Below are 8759 nucleotides of genomic sequence, written 5' to 3' on the forward strand. Positions count from 1 at the left end.
TAACACCTTTTCCAATCATGAAAGCAAGAGTAATATAAAAAAAATTTTTTAATCCGTATTAGAAGGAAGATCTATTAAGGATCTAGCAAGCAAACGACGCTTTTGGAATGTTTAGAACTTTGAGGGGCTAGCACATGTCTTCAGATCCCACTATATCATTTCCACAAGGATGAGGCAAAGCACTACCACTGTTTGCAGAAGAGGGACTGCCATGAAGTCAGTGGACACTACTTCCAGGTTAGAATCCAGCCTAAAGGCCTGTAATCAATGGTAAACGCTCTGAGGCACAAAACCCTACGCTCCTCATCAGTCATGCTATATGTAATCAATGGTAAACACTCTGAGGCACAAAACCCTACGCTCCTCATCAGTCATGCTATAGCCTCTGAATATTCTGACCTCACCAGAACCTAGTAGACCTATTTTAAGTTTCTCCAAAACTTTTGAAACTCTGCTTTATAGGAAACCAGAACTTTCATGTCAAGTGTTCCTGAGAACATTAATAACAAAAGCCAGAAAAATTTTCTTAAAATCTGTGATCAAGTTTTGTAAATATGAGACAAGTAAATACTTCTGGACATCATTTAGATATTAATGTAACATGTATAAACTAGAAAAGGCAGCATTAAATTTGGATGTTTTTGACTTTATTTCTCAACTTTTTAAAGATTAAATCATGGGATTTTATTCTCTTCTATTCCCTCTAGGGAAAGCAATCTGACGATATTTTTCTGAAAGTTGCTAACAATGGAAGGAACTATTGAAAACAATTAGAGGAAAATTGCACCTTGAACTTAGTAGAAAGGGTACACCAACTCCCACAGGAAGCCTCAGACATGATATTAAAAATTCTAGTTATTTCATTTTCTCGCAGAACAGCATGTAGTTGTGTACTGAGTGTACCGTGTAGGGGCACAGAGAGCATACAAAAGGCTTCTTTTGTTTATGAAATGGATTTGCACTGTATTCGGAAGGTTTTCTTTCAATTGCCTCATCACAGTTCGTCCAAACTTCTCGTAGGCAGCAACGGGGCCTCTGTTTAAGCCTCTTGTGAGCAGATCCCCAGCCAAGGTCATGTTGCTTTCCCTTAAGCATCAGAGCCCCAGGAATCCTGTTCTACCTGTTCTTTCCCCAGCCTCCTGTCTTTCAGCAGGGCAGGTGCCTCCCACAAGGAAACCAGATGCCAGGACTGTGGGGGACTCTTGAGCGGCACCAGCCAAGCTGTGGGAGCTGAAAAGAGGAAGCTTTGCTCAGAGTAAGCGCCATGGGATAATGTCTTTAATGTCAAGAGGATGCACACTGTGAATGCGGAAAGCCATCCAGGCTGAAAGAGGGAGTCACACAGGCGGGGAGCGTCGCCAGGCGTTTGGGTGGGCAGACAGCCGGCTTGCTCATGATTCTGCCTTGTCTGTTATTGGCCACAAGCCGCCAGTGAAATTTTGTGTCCTTAGGGCTTTGAGGCCTCTACTCATTGGGGGTCCCAGAATAAGCTCATGAAGTTTTTGCCTAGTTCCCCCCGGGCTCCAAATCAGTGGTACAAATTTCTCAGTCTGACTTAATGCTTAGGGAAATGTCCTATTTTTGGACCCTTCATTTTAAAAAGCATATATATTTACCAGTGCTATCTCCACTAATTCCGAATAAACCTTAGACTTCAGGTCATGAGCCACTAGGAGTCTGAATATGTCTTTTATTTGGATTCAAATAAGATTTTAACTTCCTGGCACCATGGTTTCCTGAAGGTGCCAGTGTGAGACCTGGGTCATCAGACTGACCTGGTGCTGGGAAGCCACAGAATGGTGCAGTAAGGTCTCCCTGTCTTGGTTTCCACCTTAGAAACAATATCATACCCCCTTTCTCATTTCACAGAATGCTCAAATTTAACATATGTTATAGTGTTTATTGACAATGAAAAGGCAGGATAGCAAAGTGGTTAAGGAATTACTGCACTTAACAACCATAACCTCCTGTCGTGCCAGGGATGGCAGCAAATGCCATCCACGGAGGTCAGTGTCAGCAAAGATCAGCTGGCGTGCCCAGAACACTGTGGGAACCAAGGGTCTGAGTTATTAGGGCTGTCCACAGATATTCCACTCCGTCTACTCACATAATACGCTTGCATTCCCCATGTTTAACGATTTGAATTCAGGATTTGTTTAATTCGGGTATGGTAAAGTGATAAGACACAGACAGGAACAACTGCCTTTGAAATAAGAGCTTGTTTCTTACAGCTCCCAAGAAAAAGGAGCACTGGCATGCCACACAGGGCTGCCCAGGCAGCACCAGGATGGAGCGGGAGGCAGGAGTACAGGAAGCATGGACCGAAGCCTCCATGACCACAGACGGGAGAAGTCACAAAGCAGGGATAGCCCTTATTCGGCAGGAAACAAATCTTTGTGGCTGGAGGGTTTGTGCTATGATTTTTATGCTACCTCAAAAGCGGGACTGAAGGGTGATGTAGACACCTTTGGCCATTAGTTTGGCCCTATGATTAGAGAATGTCAAATCTGCAATGACAACATCTGTAGAAGTGGGTTGGAACACCCCACCTTGTGCAGACTGTTCATACAAGTCGGGCAGGAATCACGAGTGGAAGCAGCATGTGTCACCTCCTGCAAAGGACAGCACAGGGGACACCACACTGCCTTCCCCTGCCTCAGTGGCCAGGAAAGCACCCTCCATCAACGTGCATTCCTGAGTGAGTATCTGGGTGGCCTGATGGGTCTAGAGTCTTTCAAGGCTCTGCCGGCATCTCATCTGCGAACATCCCACTGGCAACAGCAGATCTCATGGTGGGATGGTTAATTGTATGTGTCAACTTGACTGGGCCACAGGGTGGCCAGAAATTTGGTTCAACATCATTCTGGGTCTGTCTGGAGGGTGATTCCGAATGAGAAGAGCATTTGCGTTGGCAGACTGAGCACAGCAGCTCGTCCCACTGATGTGGGTGGGCCTCAGCCAATCAGCTGGGAGCCTGAACAGAGCAAGTCAGAGGGAACTCATTCTGCTTGACTGCTGTGAACCGGGGCATTGGGTTTTGTGTTTTGTGTTTCTGCCTGTGGACCTGAACGGAAACATCAGAATTTCTCTTGGAAGCCCACTAGCATTTGGACTAGAATTAGTCCATCAGTTTTCCTAGGTCTGCAGTTTGCAAATGCATATCATGAGACTTCTGTTTTCATAATCACGTGAGCCAATTTCTTATGGTATATATTTATAAAATAGTATCATGGGCCGTGTACAGTGGCTCACACCTGTAATCCCAGCACTTTGGGAGGCCGAGGCTGGCAGATTACAAGGACAAGAGATGGAGACCATCCTGGCCAACATGGTGAAATCCCATCTCCACTAAAAATACAAAAAAATTAGCTGGGCATGGTGGCATGCACCTGTAGTCACAGCTACTTGGGAGGCTGAGGCAGGAGAATTGCTTGAACCCAGGAGGCGGAGGTTGCAGTGAGCCAAGATCGCGCCACTGCACTCCAGCCTGGTGACAGAGCAAGACTCTGTCTCAAAGAAATAAATTAAAAAAAAATAATATTATGAACAACATTATTTTATATATATACACATGTATCTTATTGTTTCTGTTTTTCTAGAGAACCTTGACTAATTTACAGGGCTAAGCCCAGTGTCAAACTGGGAGATCTCTGTAAAATTACGTGGCAAAGGCTGCAGAAAAAAGAAAGAGTAAAGATTTGGGGTCACATTTGCAATCTACCACAGATGGCAAGAAGACAGAACTGTTTTTCCCAATATCTGGATATCTGTTTCCAGCCACCCAAAGCTTCCTAAAGACGTAGAAACGCTGTGGCTGCTGCAGCAGTGGGCAGAGGAGCGGTCAGGCCAGGAAGAGGAGGTGCCCGGGTCACCTTTCCCATCCCCAGGATGGCTGGTGGCCACCTGTGCTGCGTGCATTGGAAGTTCTCACCCGCCTCATGGGTGTCTGAATCTGAGGGAGGCAGCACATAATTAACCACTATTGGGAATTTTAGAATATATTTTTAGTTCTCTGGAAATGTCTCCCTCATTATTGTTTGTTATTCAACTTTGAAACATATGTGTAGGAATCCGCTGTGTGTGGAAGTAAGAAACTGCCTATAACCAACCCTTTTCACACCTCGCTCAAACTAATATAAGCCAGGCTCTTAGTGTTCTTGTTACAGAAGAATAACTCGGTAAGGTAAATAAAGCTGATATTAAAAATCCAATTTTACATGTGAGAAGACATAGAGACATTAAATGGTTTCCCTGTGTCTGAAAACTCATTAACTGCAGAAGTATTGAAGGACTGCAGGGCTCCTGACTCTGGTCAGGATGCATTATGGAGCCACTCACAGAATCATTTCTAGATGGAGAGCCAGAATTCTGGAGAAGAGCTGAGGCTCCTGCAGCATGTCTGTGCAACGAGGGCACAAGCAACCCTTCTAGAGAACTGGGTCAGGCATGGGGTCGGCAGATGTTCATGGAGCACCTTCTCCTTTCTCCGCGCCGTGCACTGTGCTGTGTTATGGAGATGCAGGGGTGGGCAAAACCAGACCCCATACCTGCCCTTAGGAGTATATTCAGTAAGGGGGCTGGAGAGTGTAGACCTGAATCAAATATTTGCATGCACAAATAGAACTACACAACCCACGCGTACAGTGAGGGGGAGGTCCTTGGTGCTGTGAGGACATGTAACAGCAGGCCCCGGGCTGGGCAGAGGGCAGGGAGAGCTTTCCTGGGGAGCAGTGCTTGAAATAGGATGTGGAGAAGGGGTTGGAGTTATTGAAATAAATAGAAGAAACAGTGTTCCGGGTTAGAGGGTTTAGAACGTGCAAAGGCCTTGTACCTGGTAAAAAGGAAAGATGAGTGGAAGGGAAAGGAGTGTGGCTGAAGCACAGTGGCTCACAAAAGACAAGACTGGACAGAATAGCAGCAGGTCCTCGTGGGCCTGGAGGGCATCTTCAGACATTTCTGCCTCATCCAAAGAGAAATGGCAAGACATGGAAGATGTAAAAGCCAGGATCTGTCCTCCAGACCAGGAGACCTCAGCCAGCTGCCCACCCAGAACCAAGTGTGCTGCTTTGTGGGCAGCTCACTCCAAGTATGGGAGAACAGATAGGTGTTTTTACTTTGGCCACAAAACTTCGATACTTCACTAAAATGTTCCTACTCCATGCTTAGCAACGAGAAACCTTCTCTATGCCATTCTTACCCTTTTGAAATGATACCAGATGCCAAGACACACAACAGGAGTAGGGCAAAGAGGTTGAGCTTCAGGGGCAGATTTAGTCTAAGTGTCAGCTGTACCACAAATTGTGACAATAAGCACCTCACCAGGCTTCTTATTTTACCCCCTCTTCTGTGCAATGAGACAGCTTGACTCTGGGGCTGGAAATAGTTCTCTCCTCAAGGTGGAGGCAGACGGGGTATCGGACAAGTTGATAATCCCTGAAATCCAAATTGTAATTAGTATAGTCCTTCTCTGGTCATTGAGACAAGTTTTGCATGTGAACTTAGCTTCTGTTTAGCATTTTAACTGTGGGAGAGGAAGAGTCCTTGAAAGTCCTGTGACTCATTGGTAAAACAAGAAAATGCTGATGAAATACGAGAAACATTGAAAGAAATTAAAAGACATTAAAAATCTATTGTGCATCCTGCACTCCAAAGTCATTTTTAAATGGTAATTACACCTTTGAAGAGCATCTAATTAGTATAAAAAGAACTTTGGGTGAATGCGAAGCTCTTCATCTGATTTCAGTTGATACACAGTGATGATACTCAAGACCAGTTTCTGCAGCTTTTACCGCCTGACTGAGCATTGCCCTCTTTCTGAAGTTTAAAGGAAGTTTCTAATCTTTGGCTTTTCAGAGGCTGAGCAAAGACCTGTCATGGTTTATGGAGGTAAAAGAAGGGAGGTAAAAGTATTTTTAAGTGCCCTGTGGAAAGTGCTGTCAAGTTCAGGCTACGTCAAGCTTATGCTTTGTGGTGAAACAAGGATCTAAGACACAAACTCCTGAAAAGAAAGATTCTAGTCCTTTTTTGTCTGGGTCACTCAGGAGCATCGAGACTGACACACTGGGTAGGACCCCTGTTCTTCATCCCCGTCATCAGTAACATGACACTCTTAGTGCTCCCTGTGTGCCTGGTGTTGTCTTAAGTGCTGTTGCAGTTAAATGTTAGCACTGTGAAATGGTTTCAGACAAAGGGATTTGTGGTCAGTCTCAAGTAAATGCCCGAATGGTCTAACTAGCTTATTAAGCAGGATCACTCATTAAAATCTATTAGATTTGCATAAAATGCACTCTGCAGTCCTGCTCTCACAGGCACAATGGCAACAGCCCTTTGAACTAAGGCCGTAAGTTTCATTAATGGGTTACATCAAAATTTTAATGGCCCAGAACTGGGCCACCTAGGTTTACTACCTAGACAGATGTGCTGAACGCTGCTAATGGAAGATTGTATGGTACCAGCTGTTTGAGGCCCTTCCGTTAAATTCTGTAATGGATACAGATGCCGTTGGTTAACAGTTTTTATTTCCTCCTTAACAAAAAGGGTTTTATAATAAGCAAGTCAACTATTTTTCTTCCCCAAAGACTTCAAGTGCATTTCTGGCCTCATCTCCCACTCTCCCTCTGTCTTCTCCATAAATGCCGCACTGGCCTCCTTGATGCTCCTGGAAAATTCCAGGCTCCTCAGGGCCTTTGTTTTTGTGCAGCCTCTGCTGGAGCATTGTGTATGTCTGGGTTCTTGGAGCAGCAAACACCGGAATGGTATCTGACACTCGAGATTATTTGGCAGAAATGCCTGTGGAGGAAAACGAGAAGGGGCTGGAGGAGGCTGGGGAGGCAAAGTCTTAAAATGCAGTGCAATTCTGAGAAACTTTTGGCAAGGCTGGTAGTAAAACCCTCCAGTCAGGCTGCCCAGCAGAGGGGTCCTTCATCTCCTTGCAGCAGGCCTGCCTTCATACCCTGCCATGCTTGGTTACTGGCTGACAGTGGTAGATTTCAGGGCGGCAGCTGGCTGTTGGCCAGCCGCTAACAGTCACCCAGCCCCCAGGGGCCACGAGATCTGACCAGTCCCTTCCCATGGCCACACCGAGCTCTCTTGGTCTCCATGTTCTCAGGACTGCTTCCCGTGCTTTCAGTTTCTGTTAAATATCCCCTCTGTGGGGTCTGCCCTGATCATCCCATATAAACACGTAAATAGCAACCCCTTCATTTTCCCTCACCTTCTACCCCTTGTCAGTTACTGTTATCTGCTTTGTTTATTCATTGCATCAAGACACAACCTACAGTCCTCCATCAGTATTCATGAGCAATTGGTTCCAGGACCTCCCCCAGATACCAGAGTCCCTAGCACTCAAGTCCCTGACGTGCAATGGTGTAGTATTCAGCGTAACCTATGCACATTCTCCCTATACTTTAAATCATCTCTAGATTACTGGTAACATGTAGTGCAATGTAAATGCTATGCAAATCGTTGTTATACTGTGTCATTTAGAGAAAAAGAAAAAGAAAAAAATTGTACATGTTCAATACAATTTAAAGGGCTTTTCTTGCAAATATTTTTGACGCGTGGCTGGCTGGATCAGCAGATGCAGAACTCACAGATACGAAGGGCTAAGCGTGTTTCCTTGTTGACGTCACGTGAGCTCCCTTTAGTAGACTGTGAGCTGCATGAAGGCGAGGACTTTGTTTTGTTAACCAATACAGTCCCATCACCTCAAAAGCCATCTGACACCTAGTTAGCACAAGATGTGTATCTGTTAAATGAATAACAAAATTGAACAAGTGTGTATTAGCATCTCCTATGTATTAGGCACTCCTTATACATACACAGATATAAAGCTAAAGATTGCCACTTCACTGTTTGATTTCACCAATAGTTACGTTACAAACATAGCATCTGGCCATAATTTTGCAAGCCTATTGGAGAGCCAGTGTGGTAGACAGACTGAAGGATGGCCCTCAGTGATCCTGGTCACAGGTGTCTAAGCCCTTGTGCAGTCCCCTCACCTGGAGTGCAGGCCGACATAGCGGCTTATGTCTGTCTCATGTAATACATCAAAGGCAGTGGGATGTCCTCTCAGTGACTGGGATACACAAGACTGTGGCTTTCATCCAGGAGACTTCCTCTCTTGCTGGCATTGATGAAGCCCAATACTTTGCTGCACAGACATACACGGCAAGGAACTGGGAGAAAATTCCCGCCAACAGTCAGCTAGGAAGTGGGGCCCTCAGTCCAACAGCCCAGAAGTCACTGAATCCTTCCAACAGCTGTGTGAGACGGGAAGCAGGTGTTTCCTCAATCAAGACTTCACATGAGACCTGTGACTTTACCCTGTATCGAATTATCTAGACTCCTAGAAACATGGTTACAGGATAAAGACTTTATCCTTTGCTGAAATTTCTGTCTCTTCTCCCTGCTTCCAGCAAGTCAATGTTGGAAAATGCCTGTCTCAAAGCACACTCAACAGCACTGTTTTTGTTTATTTGTCATGTTTTTTGAGATGGAGCCTCATTCTGTTGCCTATGCTGGAGTCCAGTGGCCTGATCTCAGCTCACTGTAATTTCTGCCTCCTGGGTTCAAGCGATTCTCCTGCCTCAGCCTCCCGAGTAGCTGGGACCACAGGCATGCACCACCATCCCCGGCTAACTTTTGTATTTTTAGTAGAGATGGTGTTTCACCATGCTGGCCAGGCTGGTCTTGAACTCCTGACCTCAGGTGATCCACCCGCCTCAGCCTCCCAAAGTGCAGGGATTACAGGCGTGAGC

The 8759-nt window shown here is 45.5% G+C and overlaps 2 long non-coding RNA genes across 2 annotated transcripts in view; one reads left to right on the plus strand and one right to left on the minus strand.

The window, feature by feature from the left end:
• LOC117084884 overlaps positions 1-1662 on the plus strand; it is a 1920-nt gene extending 258 nt beyond the window's left edge. The window contains exons 2-3 of the long non-coding RNA XR_004437733.1: positions 63-270; positions 1136-1662. This is a non-coding gene — a long non-coding RNA (uncharacterized LOC117084884). The remainder of the gene's footprint in view (positions 1-62; positions 271-1135) is intronic.
• The window catches only part of LOC117084882, a 24908-nt gene extending 16372 nt beyond the window's left edge, over positions 1-8536 (minus strand). Inside the window, exon 1 of the long non-coding RNA XR_004437731.1 lies at positions 8313-8536. This is a non-coding gene — a long non-coding RNA (uncharacterized LOC117084882). The remainder of the gene's footprint in view (positions 1-8312) is intronic.
• Between the last annotated feature and the right edge of the window lie 223 nt (positions 8537-8759).

The sequence above is a fragment of the Trachypithecus francoisi genome, unplaced genomic scaffold (genome assembly GCF_009764315.1).
Source record: "Trachypithecus francoisi isolate TF-2019V2 unplaced genomic scaffold, Tfra_2.0 Lachesis_group1, whole genome shotgun sequence".
Taxonomy (NCBI): Eukaryota; Metazoa; Chordata; class Mammalia; order Primates; family Cercopithecidae; genus Trachypithecus; species Trachypithecus francoisi.